The following is a 17,073-nucleotide window of genomic DNA, read 5'->3' on the forward strand; positions in this document are numbered from 1 at the left end:
GAATTGTCTCTTGGATCACACGGGGTGGTAGACGGGGGTCTGTGTGCGGAGGGTTCGGGGGGTGAGCTCTGATTCCCGTCCTGGATTGAAAGGAGAAAATAATGAATGAGAGAGAGGAGCGATGTGGGAGAAGGGATGATGGAAGAATTTGTCCATGAACCTGATAAAATGGCCCAAAAACAAGATAATATTAAGATATCATCAGGAGAACATTAATACAAGCTGCAAAACAAAAGCAAAATGCTGCAGATGCTGGAAATCTGAAGTAAAAACAGAAAATGCTGGAAACACTCAGCAGGTCAGACAGCATCTGTGGAGAGAGTTCTGATGAAAGGTCATCGACCTGAAAGGATGTTTCTCTCTCCACAGATGCTGCCTGACCTGCTGAGTATTTCCAGCATTTTCTGTTTTTATTATTAATATAACCTGAGCTCTCTCGAGCGTTTGTTGGTCGATTCACTGATAAAGCTGGGAATTGAGGGGAAGCTGGTTCATGGCGAACCCCAGCTCTGAATCCCCCCGGCAGAGAGTTCAAGGAATGTTTAATATAAATGAGATTCAACGACAGGATCAGAAAATCTCTCCTTGATGGTCGGTCTCATTCTCCCGAAGTGAGGAATGGGCGGGAGGGGCAATTCCACCCGGGGTTATATTTTATTCCAAGAGGCTGACACAAAGGGGCGTTTAACGTGGGGCCGAAATAGCTCAGGTGGGAGAGCGTTAGACTGAAGATCTAAAGGTCCCTGGTTCGATCCCGGGTTCCGGCAGTTTTTGGATTATTTTGTTTCTTCTTCTTTGGGCCGATTCTCGAACATTTATTTACACTGACATTTTTACCCGACACTGAACGGTTGGGGATGGAATAGAGAGACATCAAGGATGTCTGTATTTAGCTTTTATTTCTCGATTTCCTTCTGCCTTTCTCTCTGGTTTTTGTCTTTCTCGGTGCTCGATGAACATTTGATTTGATGCATTTGTCCTAAACTGATGCCTTTTCCACATCTCAGGGCGGTCAGACACGCGCTGTCTGTCTGTTACTGCTTGTGACCATTAACGGGAACAGGCCGCGAGTTAAACATTTATCAGCAAACCGCCAGAGAGATAACACAGCGGGAATAAAACACATTGCCTCACATTGTTCGACACCGAGTGACACAGATTGTAATGTGTGTCAGTAAACAGACCCGGAAAACAGAGTCCGAGAAAGGAAAGAAATGGAGAGATAGAAAAGAGTGATAAAAAGAAAGAAAACCCTTTCTCCACCCCAACAACAACAACAACTTGCATTTATATCGCGCCTTTAACGGAGTAAAACGTCCCAAGGCGCTTCACAGGAGCGATTATCAAACAAAATGTGACACGGAGCCACATAAGGAGATATTGGGACAGGTGAGGTCGGTTTTAAGTGTCTTAAGGGAGGAGAGAGAGGTCGAGAGGCGGGGAGGTTTAGGGAGGGAAATCCAGAGCTTTGGGCCCAGTCGGTTGAAGGCACGGCCGCCAATGGTGGAGCGATGAAAATCGTGGATGCGCAAGAGGCCTATTTTTTCATGCCCTCTCTTTGCTTTCCTATTTTCCTTTTTAATTTCACCAACGTTTAATGATTTCTCATCATTTAAAACATAATCTGTTCTTTTATTCTTCCCATCAAAGTGAATAACCTCACATTTCCCCACATTATACTCCATCTGCCACCTTCTTGCCCACTCACTTAACCTGTCTATCTCCCTTTGCAGACACTTTGTGTCCTCCTCACAGCTTACTTTCCTATCTATCTTTGTATCGTCAGCAAACTTGGACACATTGCACTCGGTCCCTTCATCTAAGTCGTTAATACAGATTGAAAATAGCTGACGCCCAAAAACGGCCGGCATTGCTCTCTGTTCAGTCAAGAGGAACTTCCCTGCCTGGAAATTGGTCCCAGCCTTGTTGAGGTACAACACGTCCATCTTGTGCAGGTCTTTAATATTAATCAATGCACAATGAGGCCCCGGTAAAGCGAGTATCTCTCCACAGATACTGTCTGACCTGCTGAGTGTTGCCAGCAGTTTCAGGGTTTATTTTTGAGCTTTCACTATCGCAGTTTTCCTGACAACCTGCAACTTGCCTCAAGGGCGCAGCTTCAAGAACAACTTTCTTGTGCTCTTCTCACACACAAGATCGCACTTTACTTTCCGACACACGCGCTTTAAAATCTGCCGTTTCCACACACAGCGTCCTGCGCCACGAGAATTTGAAAGACCTTCTGCTCATGGCCTGTAATCGCTCCTTTTTCCCCACAGGCGCTCTTTACATTTATCCTCTACTTGATTCAATCTCACGCTTCAACAGAACGATTAAGATCAAGGCGGAACACTTCCGATCTTACTGCACCGCCCCAACTTGCCAAATGTGCACCTTTCAACCGCCATTCACAGCTCTGTAGCGCTGCCCGTCACTCACACAACTCAACTGTTTAGAGAAAAGAGCCAACAAGCATCAAAACAAAAACCAGTTCTTCAGTTACCATCCCCTGGATCACAAGATCACCCAAGTGAATTTCGTGAACATTCGGGCGGCTGTCTTTCCAGAGACCAGCCCTGCTTTCGTCGTGTTTGTCTGTCGAGCGGTCACGCAGATCGAAATGTGTCGACTGGTTTCAAGGCACAAATGAACATTGGTGCGAATGGGACATGTGCCCAATAGAAACGGCGGTCGGAGCAGAACAAACTTAAAGGCATAAGATCGTGAAAGTGAATGTTAGAGTCGGCAATGTTCATGAAATGGAAGGAGGAAAGTAAAGGCGGCGTATTGACTGTGGAAGGAAGAAAAAGCTGGGAGAAGAGGCGGGTTTGAACGACGGCACATGAAGTACAGGCATGTGAGAGTGCTGGGATTTGATGGAATATTTGGTTTTATTTCATGCATTAAAGATTGATATATTCCTGCATTCGATGAGCAAGAGAGGCAGAAGACAAAAACGATGCTGTGACTCGGATTCGAACCGAGGTTGCTGCGGCCAAAACGCAGAGTACTAACCACTATACGATCATGGCGCCACACCACAACTGGAACGGCTCTACCTGTGATATTTATAAAGCTCCTTTAAGGTAGCAAAAGATCGCAAGGGGCTTCACAGTCACGTTTTCAAACAAAATTTGACACTGAACCACATGAGGAGATATCAGAAGCAAAATACTGCCGATGCTGGAAATTTGAAAAAAAAACAGAAAATGTTGTAAATAATCAGCAAGTCAGGCAGCATCTGTGGAGAGAGAAACAGAGTTAACGTTTCAGGTCGATCATCCGTCGTCAGAACTGGAAAAGGTTGAAGATTAAACAGAAATTGTGCACTTTGATTGATACTTCACGTTATTCACATCTTACACTCGCAACACCTCCGGCCGCCAATCAGGACTTTGCTGATTTGAGCAGAGTTCAGCGAGCAATGCAAAATTCATCCACCGTGGCTTCGGATTGGACTGAAACCCAGGACTTCTGGATGAATATAATGAAGGAACCAACACATCAAACGGTAAATGCAATAATGGCGCGGATGGGATAAAAACCATGCGTGGAGAGAGAGGTCGAGAGTGAGCATGTGGCGGTGCGTGGCGTTGAGCGTGGATCTCAGGAAGCGGCGGGAGCAGTGGTTGGAGGAACGCTGAATATCATGGAGATATCTGGAATCATGGGTGGATCCGAAACATGAAGGGTGGAATTTAAGTTGGAATCCACGTGGAATAAGTCGGAGCCGGACACAGTTGCTGAGAAAGTGAGTTTCAGTAGAAACCTGATCAAACACTCTCTCTTCAGCAGCACCGACTCTCTCTACTTCAGAGCTGTCCTGGTCCGCAGTTCCATTTCATCCTTCGCCTCATCCGGCGCTTCAACAAAAAACTTTTTTCCTTCCTTTTAGATGTCAAGGACCGCAAGTTTCAACAACTCTTAGATACCAACAACCCTCCCGATCCTTCTTCCCCTTCACTTTCCTCTGACCCCACCCCTCCCTCCAATCTCTTTGTCGTGTTTTCACCATTCCCTCTGACCTTCCCCTCTCTGACCCCGAACGTCAGTCCTCAGCAAAGGCTTCAGTTTCATCCCCTTACGCCCCCACCTCAATGGGTTTCGAGCTCGACACGATGCTGAGCTCTTCTTCCGTCGCCTTCACCTCCGCGCCCATTTCTTTGGCCAGGAGTCTTCCCCCCGCACAGCGGACCCTGTCTCCCATCTTCAGATTTCTCATTCAACCTGGACCCCTCCCTCTATCCTCTTACCCCCTCTTGATCTTTCCATTGGGAACTGCCGGCGTGACATCGGCCGTCTCAATTTCTTTACTCCCCTCACTCACTCTAACCTCCCTCCATCTGAACTCGCAGCACTCCGTTCTCTCAGGTCCAACCCTGACATTGTCATTAAACCTGCTGACAATGGCGGCGCTCTTGTTGTTGTGAGGCGAACAGACCTCTACCTAGCGGCGGCTGAACGCCAACTCTCCGATACCTCCTCCTACCTCCCCTTGGAGCGTGATCCCACCACCGAACATCAAGCCATAGTTTCCCAGGCCGTCAATGACCTCATCTCCTCTGGAGATCTTCCTCCCCAAGGCCTCCACCTCATTGTCCCCCAACCCCGCTTCTCACTCCTTCCAAGATCCACATGCAGAACTGACCCATGAGATCCATCGTCTCAGCCTGTTCGTGCCCCCGGATAATTATTTCTTCCTAGTTTGACTCTACTTTCACTCCCCTCGTCCAGTCTATTCCGACCAATATCCACGAATCTTACAACTCCATGCGCCACTTGAACAATTTCTAGTTCCCCGGCCCTAACTGTCTCCTTTTCACCATGGACTTCCAGTCCGTCTACACCTCCACCACCACCCCCCCCCACCACCCCCCACAACAGGACGGCCTGCGGGCCCTCCGCCTATTCCATGAACGAAGGCCCAACCTATCCCCATCCTCCGCCACTCTCCTCCGTCTGGCTGAACTTGTTCTTACTTTGGACAACTTCTCCTTTGACTCCACTCACTTTCTCCAAATGAAAGATGTCACTATGGGAACTCATGTGGGTCCGAGCTATGCCTGACTTTTTCTGGGGGATACGTGGAAGATTCTTTGTTCCAGTACTACTCAGTTCCCCTCACCTCTTTTTCTGGTACATCGATGTTGCTTCCTGCTCTCGCCCCAATCAAGTTCGCTTCCAATTTCCACCCTTCCCTCGCCTTCACACGGTCCATCTCTGAACCTTCCATTCCCTTCCTCGACTTCTCTATCTCCATTTCCGGGGATGGTCTGTCAACCAATATCTGTTATAAGGCCACCGACCCCAACAGCTACCTTGATTACACTTCATCCCACCCCGCTTCCTCTAAGGACTCTATTCTGTTCTCCCAGTTTCTCCATCTCCGTCGTGTCTGTTCTGATGATGCCACCATCCACACAAATGCTTCCGATCTGTCTTCCTTTTTCCTCAATCGAGGATTCCCCTCCACTGCAGTTGACTGGGCCCTCGACTGTGTCGGTCCTATTGACTCCACTTCTGCCCTTGCCTCTTCCCCTCCCTCCCTCCCAGAACCATGATAGGGTCCCCCTTGTCCTTACCTTCCACCTCACCAGCCTCCACATTCAATGTATGAACCTCCGCCATTTCCTCCACGTACAAGCGCGATGCCACCACCAAAAACATCTTCCCCTCCCCTCCCTTTTCAGCCTTCATAATGGACCGCTCCCTCCACAACACCCTGGTCCACTCTTCCATCACCCCAAACACCCGCTCTCCTCCCCACGGTACCTTCCGACTCGAGCGCAGGAGATGCAACACCTGCCCTTTCACCTCCTCCCTTCCCACCTTCCAGGGCCCCAAACATTCCTTCCAGGTGAAACAGCGATTTATTTGTAATAGCTTTGCTGAACACCTCCGCTCGGTCCACAAGCGTGAACCTGAGCTTCCGGTCTGTTGCCATTTTAATTCCCCGTCCCAATCCCACTCTGACCTCTCTGTCCTCGGCCTCCGACTCCGTTCCAATGAAGCTCAACATAAGCTCGAGAAACAGCACCTCATCTTTCGATCAGGCTCTGTACAACCTTCTGAACTCAACATGGATTTCAATAACTTCAGATCATAAACACTGATCACATTTTTTCGGAGATCAAGTGCTGATTGTGGTTCTAATGTTGCCATTTACAGCTCCTCTTGACCCATCTTTTGTTTCTTTACTTGTCCCATCACCACCCTCCTTGACTTGCACCATCATCCCTTTTGTTATTTAATCACTCCTGACCTCCACCCTATCAGAGAGCTTCCCTTTTGTTATTTCCTCCCCTCCCCTTCCTCCCCTATCCCTTTTCCTGACTCTGTACTTGCTTAAAAACTGTTTAATCTTCAACCTTTTCCATTTCCGACGAAGGGTCATCGACCTGAAACGTTAACTCTGTTTCTCTCTCCACAGACGCTGCCTGACTTGCTGATTATTTACAGCATTTTCTGTTTTTATTTCAAATTTCCAGCATCTGCAGTATTTTGCTTCTAATATCTCCTTCTGTGGCTCGGTGTCAAATTTTGTTCAAATGCGCTCCTGTGAAGCGCCTTGGGACGTTTTGCTAGGTTAAAGGTAAATAGTACAGACAACGTTTGCACAGGTGGGATGTGGTGCCGTGATCGGATAGTGGTTCGTGCTCTGTGTTGTGCGCTGCTTCTTTTGTCTTCTGCCTCTCATGCTGATAGAATGCAGTCATCTTTGATACGTGAAAGCAAATCTAATATTCCATCAAATCCCATCACTCTCACATGCCTGCACTTGATGTTCCACAGTTCAAACCCGCCTCTTCTCCCAGCTTTTTCTTCCTTCCACAGTCAATAGGCCGCCTTTACTTTCCTCCTCCCATTTCATGGACACTTTCCTGCTCCATTGCCGACTCTGACATTCACTTTCACGATCTCACGCCTTTAAGTTTGTTCTGCTCCGACCGCTGTTTCTATTGGGCACATGTCCCATTCACACCAATGTTCATTTGTGCCTTGAAACCAATCGATACGTTTCGATCTGCGTGACCGCTCGACAGAAAAACACGACGAAAGCAGGGCTGGTCTCTGGAAAGACAGCCACCCGGATGTTCACGAAATTTACTTGTGGAATCTTGTGATCCAGGGGATGGTAACTGAAGAACTGGTTATTGTTTTGATGCTTGTTGGCTCTTTTCTCTCAGCAGTTGAGTTGCGTGAGTGACGGGCAGCGCTGCAGAGCTGCGAATGGCGTTTGAAAGGTGCACATTTGGCAAGTTGGGGCGGTGCAGTAAGATCGGAAGTGTTCCGCCTTGATCTTAATAGTTCTGTTGAAATTTGTGATTGAATCGAGTAGAGGACAAATGTAAAGAGCGCCTGTGATGAAAAAGGAGCGATTGCAGGCCATGAGCGGAAGGTCTTTCAAATTCTCGTGGCACAGGACGCTGTTTGTGGAAACGGCAGATTTTAAAGCGCGTGTGTCGGAAAGTAAAGTGCGATCTTGTGTGTGAGAAGAGCCCAAGAAAGTTGTTCTTGAAGCTGCGCCCTTGAGGCAAGTTGCAGATTGTCAGGAAAACTGCTATCGTGAAAGCTCGAAAATAAACCCAGAAACTGCTGGCAACACTCAACAGATCAGGCAACATCTGTGGAGAGATATTCGCTTTCCCAGGGCCTCATTGTGTATTGATTAATATTAAAGACCTGCACAAGATGGACGTGTTGCACCTCAACAAGGCTGGGACGAATTTCAAAGCAGGGAAGTTCCTCTTAACTGAACAGAGAGCAATGCCGGCCGTTTTTGGGTGTCAGCTATTTTCAATCTGTATTAACGACTTGGATGGAGGGACCGAGTGCAATGTGTCCAAGTTTGCTGACGATACAAAGCAAGATGGGAAAGTAAACTGTGAGGAGGACACAACGTGTCTGCAAAGGGATATAGACAGGTTAAGTGAGTGGGCAAGAAGGCGGCAGATGGAGTACAATGTGTGGAAATGTGAGGTTATTCACTTTGATGGGAAGAATAAAAGAACAGAATATGTTTTAAATGGTGAGAAATAATTAAATGTTGGTGAAATTAAAAAGGAAATTTGGAAAGCAAAGAGAGGGCATGAAAAAATACTGGCAAGTAAAATTAAGGAAAACCCAAAATATTTTATAAATACATAAAGAGCAAGAGGATAACTAAGGAAAGAGTAGGGCCTATTAGAGGCCAAAAAGATAACCTATTCGTGGAGGTGGAAGACGTGGGAATGGTTCTCAATGAATATTTTGCGTCTGTCTTCGCAAAAGAGGGGGACGATGCAGAGATTGTAGATAAGGAGGAGGAATGTGAAATATTGGATGGGATAAACATAATGAGAGAGGAAGTATTAAGGGGTTTAGCATCTTTGAAAGTAGATAAATTGCCAGGCTCGGATGAAATGTATCCCAGGCTGTTGAAAGAAGCAAGGGAGGAAATAAGGGAGGTTCTGACCATCATTTTCCAATCGTCCCTGGCTACAGGCATGGTGTCGGAGGATTGGAGGACTGCTAAAGTTGGCCGTTCTTTAATAATGGAGAAAAGGACAGACCCAGTAAATACAGGCCAGTCAGTCTAACCTCGGTGGTGGGCAAATTATTGGAATCAATTCTGAGGGACAGCATGAACCTTCATTTAGAAAGGCACGGATTAATCAAGGACAGTCAACATGGATTTGTTAAGCGAAGGTTTTGTCTGACTGACTTAATTGAATTTTTTGTGGAGGTGACAAGGAGGGTTGATGAGGGTCATGCGTTTGATGTAGTGTACATGGATTTTAGCAAGGCTTTTGACAAGGTCCCACATGGCAGACTGGTCAAAAAAATAAAAGCCCATGGGATCCAGGGGAAAGTGACAAATTGGATTCAAAATTCGCTGAGTGGCAGGAAGCAAAGGGTCATGGTTGACGGATTGTGACTGGAAGGCTGTTTCCATTGGGGTTCACGGGGTTCAGTACTAGGTCCCTTGCTTTTTGTGGTATATATTAATGATTTAGACTTAAATGTAGCGGGCATGATTAAGAAGTTGGCAGATGATACAAACATTGGCCGTGTGGTTAATAGTGAGGACGAAAGCAGTAGAATGCAGAAAGATATCAGTGGACTGGTCAGGTGGGCAGACAAGTGGCAAATGGAATTCAATCCAGAAACGTGTGAGGTAATGCATTTGGGGAGGTCAAACAAGGCAAGGGAATACACAATAAATGGGAGAATACTGAGAGGTGTGGAGGGAGAGAGAGACCTTGGAGTGTGTGTCCACTGATCCCTGAAGGTAGCAGGACAGGTAGATAAGTTGGTTAAGGAGTCATACGGAATACTTTCCTTTATTAGCCGAGGCATAGAATATTAGAGCAGGGAAGTTATGCTAGAACTGTATGAAACACTAGTTAGGCCACAGCTTGAGTGCTGTGCACAGTTGTGGTCACCACATTACAGCAAAGATGTGATTGCACTTGAGAGGGTACAAAGGAGATTTATGAGGATGTTGTCAGGACTGGAGAATTTTAGCTATGGGGAAAGATTGGACAGGCTGGGGTTGTTTTCTTTGGAACAGAGGAGCCTGAGGTGTGGTTTAATTGAGGTGTATAAAATTATGAGGGGCCTGGATAGAATGGACAGGAAGGACCTATTTCCCTTAGCAGAGGGCCCATTTAGCAGGGGATTGGTCGGAGGATTAGAGATGAGCTGAGGAAAACAAAATTCACTCAGAGGGTGGTGGGGTTCTGGAACTCACTTCCTGAAAGGATGGTAGAGGCAGAAACCATCATCACATTTAAAAAGTACTTGGATATGCACTTGAATTGCCATAACCTAAAGGGCTACGGACCAAGTGCTGGAAAGTGGGATTAGGCGGGGTGGCTCTTTTACGACCTGTAGAGACATGATGGCCTGAATGGCCTCCATCTGTGCCATAAATTATCCATGTTTCCATGTTGATGTTCATTTTGCTGCCTTGTACATGAAATACAAGAAGTTAACATGCAGGTACAGCAAGCAATTAGGAAGGCAAATGGTATGTTGGCCTTTATTGCAAGGGGGTTGGAGTACAAGAGTAAGGAAGTCTTGTTGCAATTATACAGGGCTTTGGTGAGACCACACCTGGGGCATTGTGTGCAGCTTTGTTTTCCTTATCTAAGAAAGGACATACATGCCTTAGTTGCGGTGCAATGAAGGTTCACTAGATTAATTCCTGGGATGAGAGGGTTGTCCTATGAGTGGAGATTGCGTAGAATGGGCCTATACTCGCTGGAGTTCAGAAGAATGAGAGGTGATCTCATTGAAACATGAAAAATTCCGAGACGGATCGACAGGGTAGATGATGAGAGGCTGTTTCCCCCGGCTGTGGAATCCACAACAAGGGGTCTTAGTCTCAGGGTAAAGGGTCAATCATTTAGGACTGAGGTGAGGACGACTTTCTTCATTCAGAGGGTTGTGAATCTTTGGAATTCTCTATCCCAGAGGGCTGTGGATATTGAGTGTATTCAAGTCTGAGATCGATAGATTTTTGGACTGTAAGGGAATCAAGGGACATGTGGATCGGGCGGGAAAGTGGAGTTGAGATCGAAGATCAGCCATGATCTGAGTGAATGGTGGAGCAGGCTCGAGGGGCCGCATGGCCTCCTCCTGTTCCTATTTCTTATGTTCTTAGAATGTGGAACTCGGTACCACAAGGAATAGTTGAGGATACTAGCATTGATGCATTTAGGGAAAGCTCGACAAACACATGAGGGAGAAAGGAATAGAGGATATGTTGACAGGGTGCGGTGAAGAAGGGTGGGAATGTGGAGCATGAACACAGTCATGGAACATTTAGGCAGAATGGACCGTTTCTGTGCTGTAAATTCTATGTAATTCTACTATAGACAAGTTAATAGAAGGTGCAGACAGTTGATAAGTTGAATTTAATGTGGAAATTATGAGATAATATATTTTATGAGGAAAAACAAGGACTGGAAGTGCACACTCAATAGAACGGCACAGACGCTGTGAATGAACAGAGAGACCTCGCGTTTCAAATATATATTCCATGAAAGTACAGATCCAGGTCGATAATGCCCATCTCCAACCTCCCTTTCCTCTCCAAAGTCCTTGAACGTGTTGTCGCCTCCCAAACCCGTGCCCATTTCAACCGCAATTCCATGTTTGAATCCCTCCAATCAGTTTTCCGCCCCTGCCACAATACTGAAACGGCCCTAATCAAAGTCACAATTTACATCCTCTGTGACTGTGACCGTGGTGAACTATCCCTCCTCATCCTTCTCGACCTGTCTGCAGCCTTTGACACGGTTGACCACACCATCCTCCTCCAGTGTCTCTCCTCCGTCTTCCAGCTGGGTGGAACTGAGCTCGTCTGGTTCCATTCCTATCTCTCCAATCGTAGCCAGGGAATCAAACGGAATGGCTTCTCTTCCCGTTCCTGCACCATTACCTCTGGAGTTCTCTAAGGATCTATCCTTGACCCCCACCTATTTCTCATCCACATGCTGCCTCTTGCGATATCATCCGAAAACATAATGTCAGGTTCTACATGTACGCTGACAACACCCACCTCGACCTCACCACCTGTCTCGACCCCTCCACTGTCTCTGATTTCTCACACTGCTTTTTCAACATCCAGTAATGGATGAGAAATACATTCCTCCAACTAAATATTCGCACAAACTCCGTTCCCGAGTCACCGACTCCATCCCTCTCTCTGGCCACAAATAAATAGGCCATCATGAAATGTTCACAGTCCGTTTCTTGAGCCTTCTCCTTCGTAGAAGAATCTTTTAAACTCCTTGCTAAAGTGACCATTGAACTTAATGTCTTGTTTTGCGGTATGTTCTAGATTGTTCCAGGTCAGCATTGCAATAATTCGGGGTAGTTGAAAAGTGGGATCATTATATTAAATCGAGATATTTATCACAGCCCCGCCCCCCAAACATTCAAACCACCGTTCAGGAGGAGAACCCCTCTGCTCGCTGACCGACATTGGCTCCCAGTCCACCAACATCTCAAATTTTAAATTCTCATCTTCGTGTTCAAATCCCTCCATGACCTCGCCCCTCCCTATCTCTGTAACCGCCTCCACCCCGACAACCCTCCGAGATCTCTGAGCTCCTCCAATTCAGGCCTCTTGCGCATCCACGATTTTCATCGCTCCACCATTGGCGGCCGTGCCTTCAACCGACTGAGCCCAAACCTCTGGATTTCCCTCCCTGAACCTCCCCGCCTCGCTACCTCTCTCTCCTCCCTTAAGTCACTTAAAACCTACCTCACCTGTCCCAATATCTCCTTATGTGGCTCCGTGTCACATTTTGTTTGATAATCGCTCCTGTGAAGCGCCTTGGGACGTTTTACTCCGTTAAAGGCGCGATATAAATGAAAGTTGTTGTTGTTGTTGGGGTGGAGAAAGGGTTTTCTTTCTTTTTATCACTCTTTTCTATCTCTCTATTTCTTTCCTTTCTCGGACTCTGTTTTCCGGGTCTGTTTACTGACACACATTACAATCTGTGTCACTCGGTGTCTAACAATGTGAGGCAATGTGTTTTATTCCCGCTGTGTTATCTCTCTGGCGGTTTGCTGATAAATGTTTAACTCGCGGCCTGTTCCCGTTAATGGTCACAAGCAGTAACAGACAGACAGAGCGTGTCTGACCGCCCTGAGATGTGGAAAAGGCATCAGTTTAGGACAAATGCATCAAATCAAATGTTCATCGGGCACCGAGAGAGACAAACTCCAGAGAGAAAGGCAGAAGGAAATAGAGAAATAAAAGCTACATACAGACATCCTTGATGTCTCTCTATTCCATCCCCAACCGTTCAGTGTCGGGTAAAAATGTCAGTGCAAATAAATGTTCGAGAATCGGCCCAAAGAAGAAGAAACAAAATAACCCAAAACTGCTGAAACCCGGGATCTTTCGATCTTCAGTCTAACGCTCTCCCAACTGAGCGATTTCAGCCCCACATCAAACTGGCCTTTGGGTCATCCTCTTGTAATAAAATATAATCCCGGGTGGAATTGCCCCTCCCGCTCATTCCTCACTTCAGGATAATGAGACCGACCATCAAGGAGAGATTTTCTGAGACTTTCGGTGAATCTCATTCATATTGAACATTCCTTGAACTCTCTGCCGGGGGGGATTCAGAGCTGGGGTTCGCCATGAACCAGCGTCCCCTCAATTCCCAGCTTTATCAGTGAATCGACCAACTAACGCTCGAAGGAGCTCAGGTTATATTAATAATAAAAACAGAAAATGCGGGAAACACTCAGCAGGTCAGGCAGCATCTCCAGCCTGTACTGAGTGAGCTGATCTCACGAGGTGTGCGACTGAGCCACGGAGCAAGAAAAGCCGAGGCTCAGTCCCGGGCCTGAGCCGAGTGAGCTGACTCAATGTGTTCCTGGTAATTTTCATCAACACCTTTGAATGTGGCAGCACGATTTGTTCAAGCCGTTAAAACAGCATATGTTTCCTTGGCTGAATAATAGAGAAATCGAGTACAAAAGCAAGGAAGTGATGTTAAACGTTTTCAATCATTGTTCAAGCCTCATCTGAAGTATTGTGTCCAATTCTGGGCACGATAATTTATTAACGATGTCAAGGTCTTGGAGAGGATGGAGAGGAGATTTCCCAGAATTATACCAGGGATGGGGTTTAGTTGTGTGGAGAGACTCGAGAACCTGGGATTGTTCTGCTTCGAGCAATGAAGGTTAAGGGTAGAAGTAATCCACGTGTTCAAAATTAAGAGGGGTTTTGATCGAGTAAATAAGGAGAAACTTCACCCACTGGCGGGAGGGTCGGCAACCAACGGACGCAGATTTAAGATAATTGGCAAAAGAACTAGAAGGGAAATAAGGAGATTTTTTTGACACAGCGAATTGTTATGATCTGGAACGCACTGCCTTAAAGGATGGTGGAGCTCGATTCAATCGTAACTTTAAAAGGAGAATTGGATAAATACTTGAGAATCTCCCCACAGATACTACCTGACCTGCTGAGTGTTGCCAGCGGTTTCTGGGTTTATTTTTGAGCTTTCACTATCGCAGTTTTCCTGACAACCTGCAACTTGCCTCAAGGGCGCAGCTACAAGCACAAGTTTCTTGTGCTCTTCTCACACACAAGATCACACTTTACTTTCCGACACACGCGCTTTAAAATCTGCCATTTCCGCACACAGCGTCCTGCGCCATGAGAATTTGAAAGACCTTCCGCTCATGGCCTGCAATCGCTCCTTTTTCCCCACAGGCGCTCTTTACATTTATCCTCTGCTCGATTCAATCGCACGCTTCAATAGAACTATTAAGATCAAGGCGGAACACTTCCGATCTTACTGCACCGCCCCAACTTGCCAAATGTGCACCTTTCAACCGCCATTCACAGCTCTGCAGCGCTGCCCGTCGCTCACGCAACTCAACTGCTGAGAGAAAAGAGCCAACAAGCATCAAAACAAAAACCAGTTCTTCACTTACCATCCCCTGGATCACAAGATTCCCCGAGTAAATTCCGTGAACAATCGGGCGGCTGTCTTTCCAGAGACCAGCCCTGCTTTCGTCGTGTTTGTCTGTCGAGCGGTCACGCAGATCGAAATGTATCGACTGGTTTCACGGCACAAATGAACATTGGTGCGAATGGGACATGTGCCCAATAGAAACAGCGGTCGGAGCAGAACAAACTTAAAGGCGTGAGATCGTGAAAGTGAATGTTAGAGTCGGCAATGCCGCAGGAAAGTGTCCATGAAATGGGAGGAGGAAAGTAAAGGCGGCCTATTGACTGTGGAAGGAAGAAAAAGCTGGGAGAAGAGGCGGGTTTGAACTGTGGAACATCAAGTACAGGCATGTGAGAGTGCTGGGATTTGATGGAATAAATAGGTTTTCGCCACCAACAAAAAATGTTTTTCTCATGTATTAAATATTGATATATTGTTGCATTATATTCGCAAGCGTGGGAGAGAACAAAAGAAGCAGCGTACACTATGCCGTGACTCGGATTCGAACCGAGGTTGCTGCAGCCACAACGCAGAGTACTAACCACTATACGATCACGGCACCACATGTCAGTGGGTGAGACTCTGCCCGAACTATTTAAATAGCACCATTAACGTAGCGAAACGTCCCAAGGCGCTTCACAGGAGATTTTAAACAAAATTTGACCCCGAGCCACAGAAGGAGATATTAGAAGCAAAATACTGCCGATGCTGGAAATTTGAAATAAAACCAGAAAATGCTGTAAATAATCAGCAAGTCAGGCAGCGTCTGTGGAGAGAGAAACAGAGTTAACTTTTCAGGTCGATGACCCTTGGTCAGAAATGGAAAAAGTTGAAGATTAAACAGTTTTTAAGCAAGTCCAGCGTCAGGAAAAGGGATGGGTGAGGAAGGGGAGGGGAGGAAAGAACAAAAGGGAAGGTCTCTGATAGGGTGAAGGGCAGGAGTGATTAAATAACAAAAGGAATGATGGTGCAAGGCAAGGAGGGTGGTAATGGGACAAGTAAAGAAACAAAAGATTGGTCCAGAGGAGCTGTAAATGGCAACATTTGAACCACAATCAGCACTCGCTGTCCGAAAAAATGTGATCAGTGTTTATGATCTGAAGTTATTGAAATCAATGTTGAGTTCAGAAGGTTGTAAAGAGCCTGATCGAAAGATGAGGTGCTGTTTCTCGAGCTTATGTTGAGCTTCATTGGAACGGAGTAAGAGGCCGAGGACAGAGAGGTCAGAGTGGGAGTGGGACGGGGAATTAAAATGGCAAGCGACCGGAAGCTCAGGGTCACGCTTGTGGACTGAGCGGAGGTGTTCAGCAAAGCTATTACAAATAAATCGCTGTTTCACCTGGAAGGAATGTTTGGGACCCTGGAAGGTGGGAAGGGAGGAGATGAAAGATCAGGTGTTGCATCTCCTGCACTCGCATGGGAAGGTGCCGAGGGGAGGAGAGCGAGTGTTGGGGGTGATGGAAGAGTGGACCAGGGTTTCCTGGAGGGAGCGGTCCCTTCGGAATGCTGAAAGGGGAGGGGAGGGGAAGATGTTTGTGGTGATGGTGGAAGTGGCGGAGGATGATACGTTGAATGTGGAGGCTGGTGGGGTGGAAGGTAAGGACAAGGGGACCTACCGTGGTTCTGGGAGGGAGTGGAATTGATAAGGACAGAAGTGCAGGAAATAGGACGGACACAGTCGAGGCCAAGTCAACTGCAGTGGAGGGGAATCCTCTGTTGAGGAAAAAGGAAGACATATCAGAAGTAGTGTTGTGGAAAGTGGCATCGTCAGAACAGACGCGACGGAGAAAGAAAAACTGTGAGAATGGGATAGAAACAGCGGTCGTAGCAGAACAAATAAGATCGTGAAAGTGAATGTTAGAGTCGGCAATGCCGTAGGAAAGTGTCCCTGAAATGGAAGGAGGAAAGGAAAGCCGGCCTATTGATTATGGAAGGAAGAAAAAGCCTGGAGAACAGACCGTTTTGAACTGTGGAACATCAAGTCCAGGCATGTGAGAGTGCTGGGATTTGAAGGAATGGATAGGTTTTCACCAGCAACAAAAAAAAATTTCTTTCATGCGCTAAAGATTGATTTCTTGCTGCATTCTATTCACAAATGTGGCAGAGGACAAAAGCGGTAAACAAAACTGTACTGTAACTCGGATTCCTGCGACCACAACGCAGAGTGCGGACCACGATACGACACGGCGACGCACATCAGCTGTGGCAGTCGTGCCCGAACAACAGCAATGTCGCACATGGTGCTGGTTGGAAAAGAAGGATGTTTGGTGATGTGGTTAAAGTATTAAGCACTTTAAATTCTGGCAGCGGTGGGATCGGAACCCATATCTCTTCAGAGACTAGAGTTTTAATCCAGCGCCTTAGACCGCTCGGCCAAGCTACCAGTTGATAGTGTTTCCTCATAATTTGCTATCTAATGATTGAAATGCGGCTTTCTTGCTTTTTGACCTTTGAGTCGAGGATTTTCCATTGAACGAATAAAATAAATGGACTTTCTGAGCAATGTTCATGCGACGAGGTGACCGAGTGGTTGAGGTGATGGATTCCTAATCCATTGTGCTCTGCACGCATGGTTTTTATCCCATCCGCGCCATTATTACATTTA

General features: G+C 46.7%; 1 protein-coding gene and 2 non-coding genes across 3 annotated transcripts in view; 1 reads left to right on the forward strand and 2 right to left on the reverse strand.

Annotated features, from left to right (window-relative positions):
* Nucleotides 1–17,073, reverse strand: part of LOC137302074 (zona pellucida sperm-binding protein 3-like) — a 243,342-nt gene that overhangs the window by 90,753 nt on the left and 135,516 nt on the right. The window lies entirely within an intron of this gene.
* Nucleotides 695–767, forward strand: trnaf-gaa (transfer RNA phenylalanine (anticodon GAA)). Its single transcript has one exon. It is a non-coding gene; the product is annotated as a tRNA-Phe (tRNA).
* Nucleotides 14,956–15,027, reverse strand: trnah-gug (transfer RNA histidin (anticodon GUG)). Its single transcript has one exon. It is a non-coding gene; the product is annotated as a tRNA-His (tRNA).

Source organism: Heptranchias perlo, chromosome 35, assembly GCF_035084215.1.
Source record: "Heptranchias perlo isolate sHepPer1 chromosome 35, sHepPer1.hap1, whole genome shotgun sequence".
NCBI lineage: Eukaryota > Metazoa > Chordata > Chondrichthyes > Hexanchiformes > Hexanchidae > Heptranchias > Heptranchias perlo.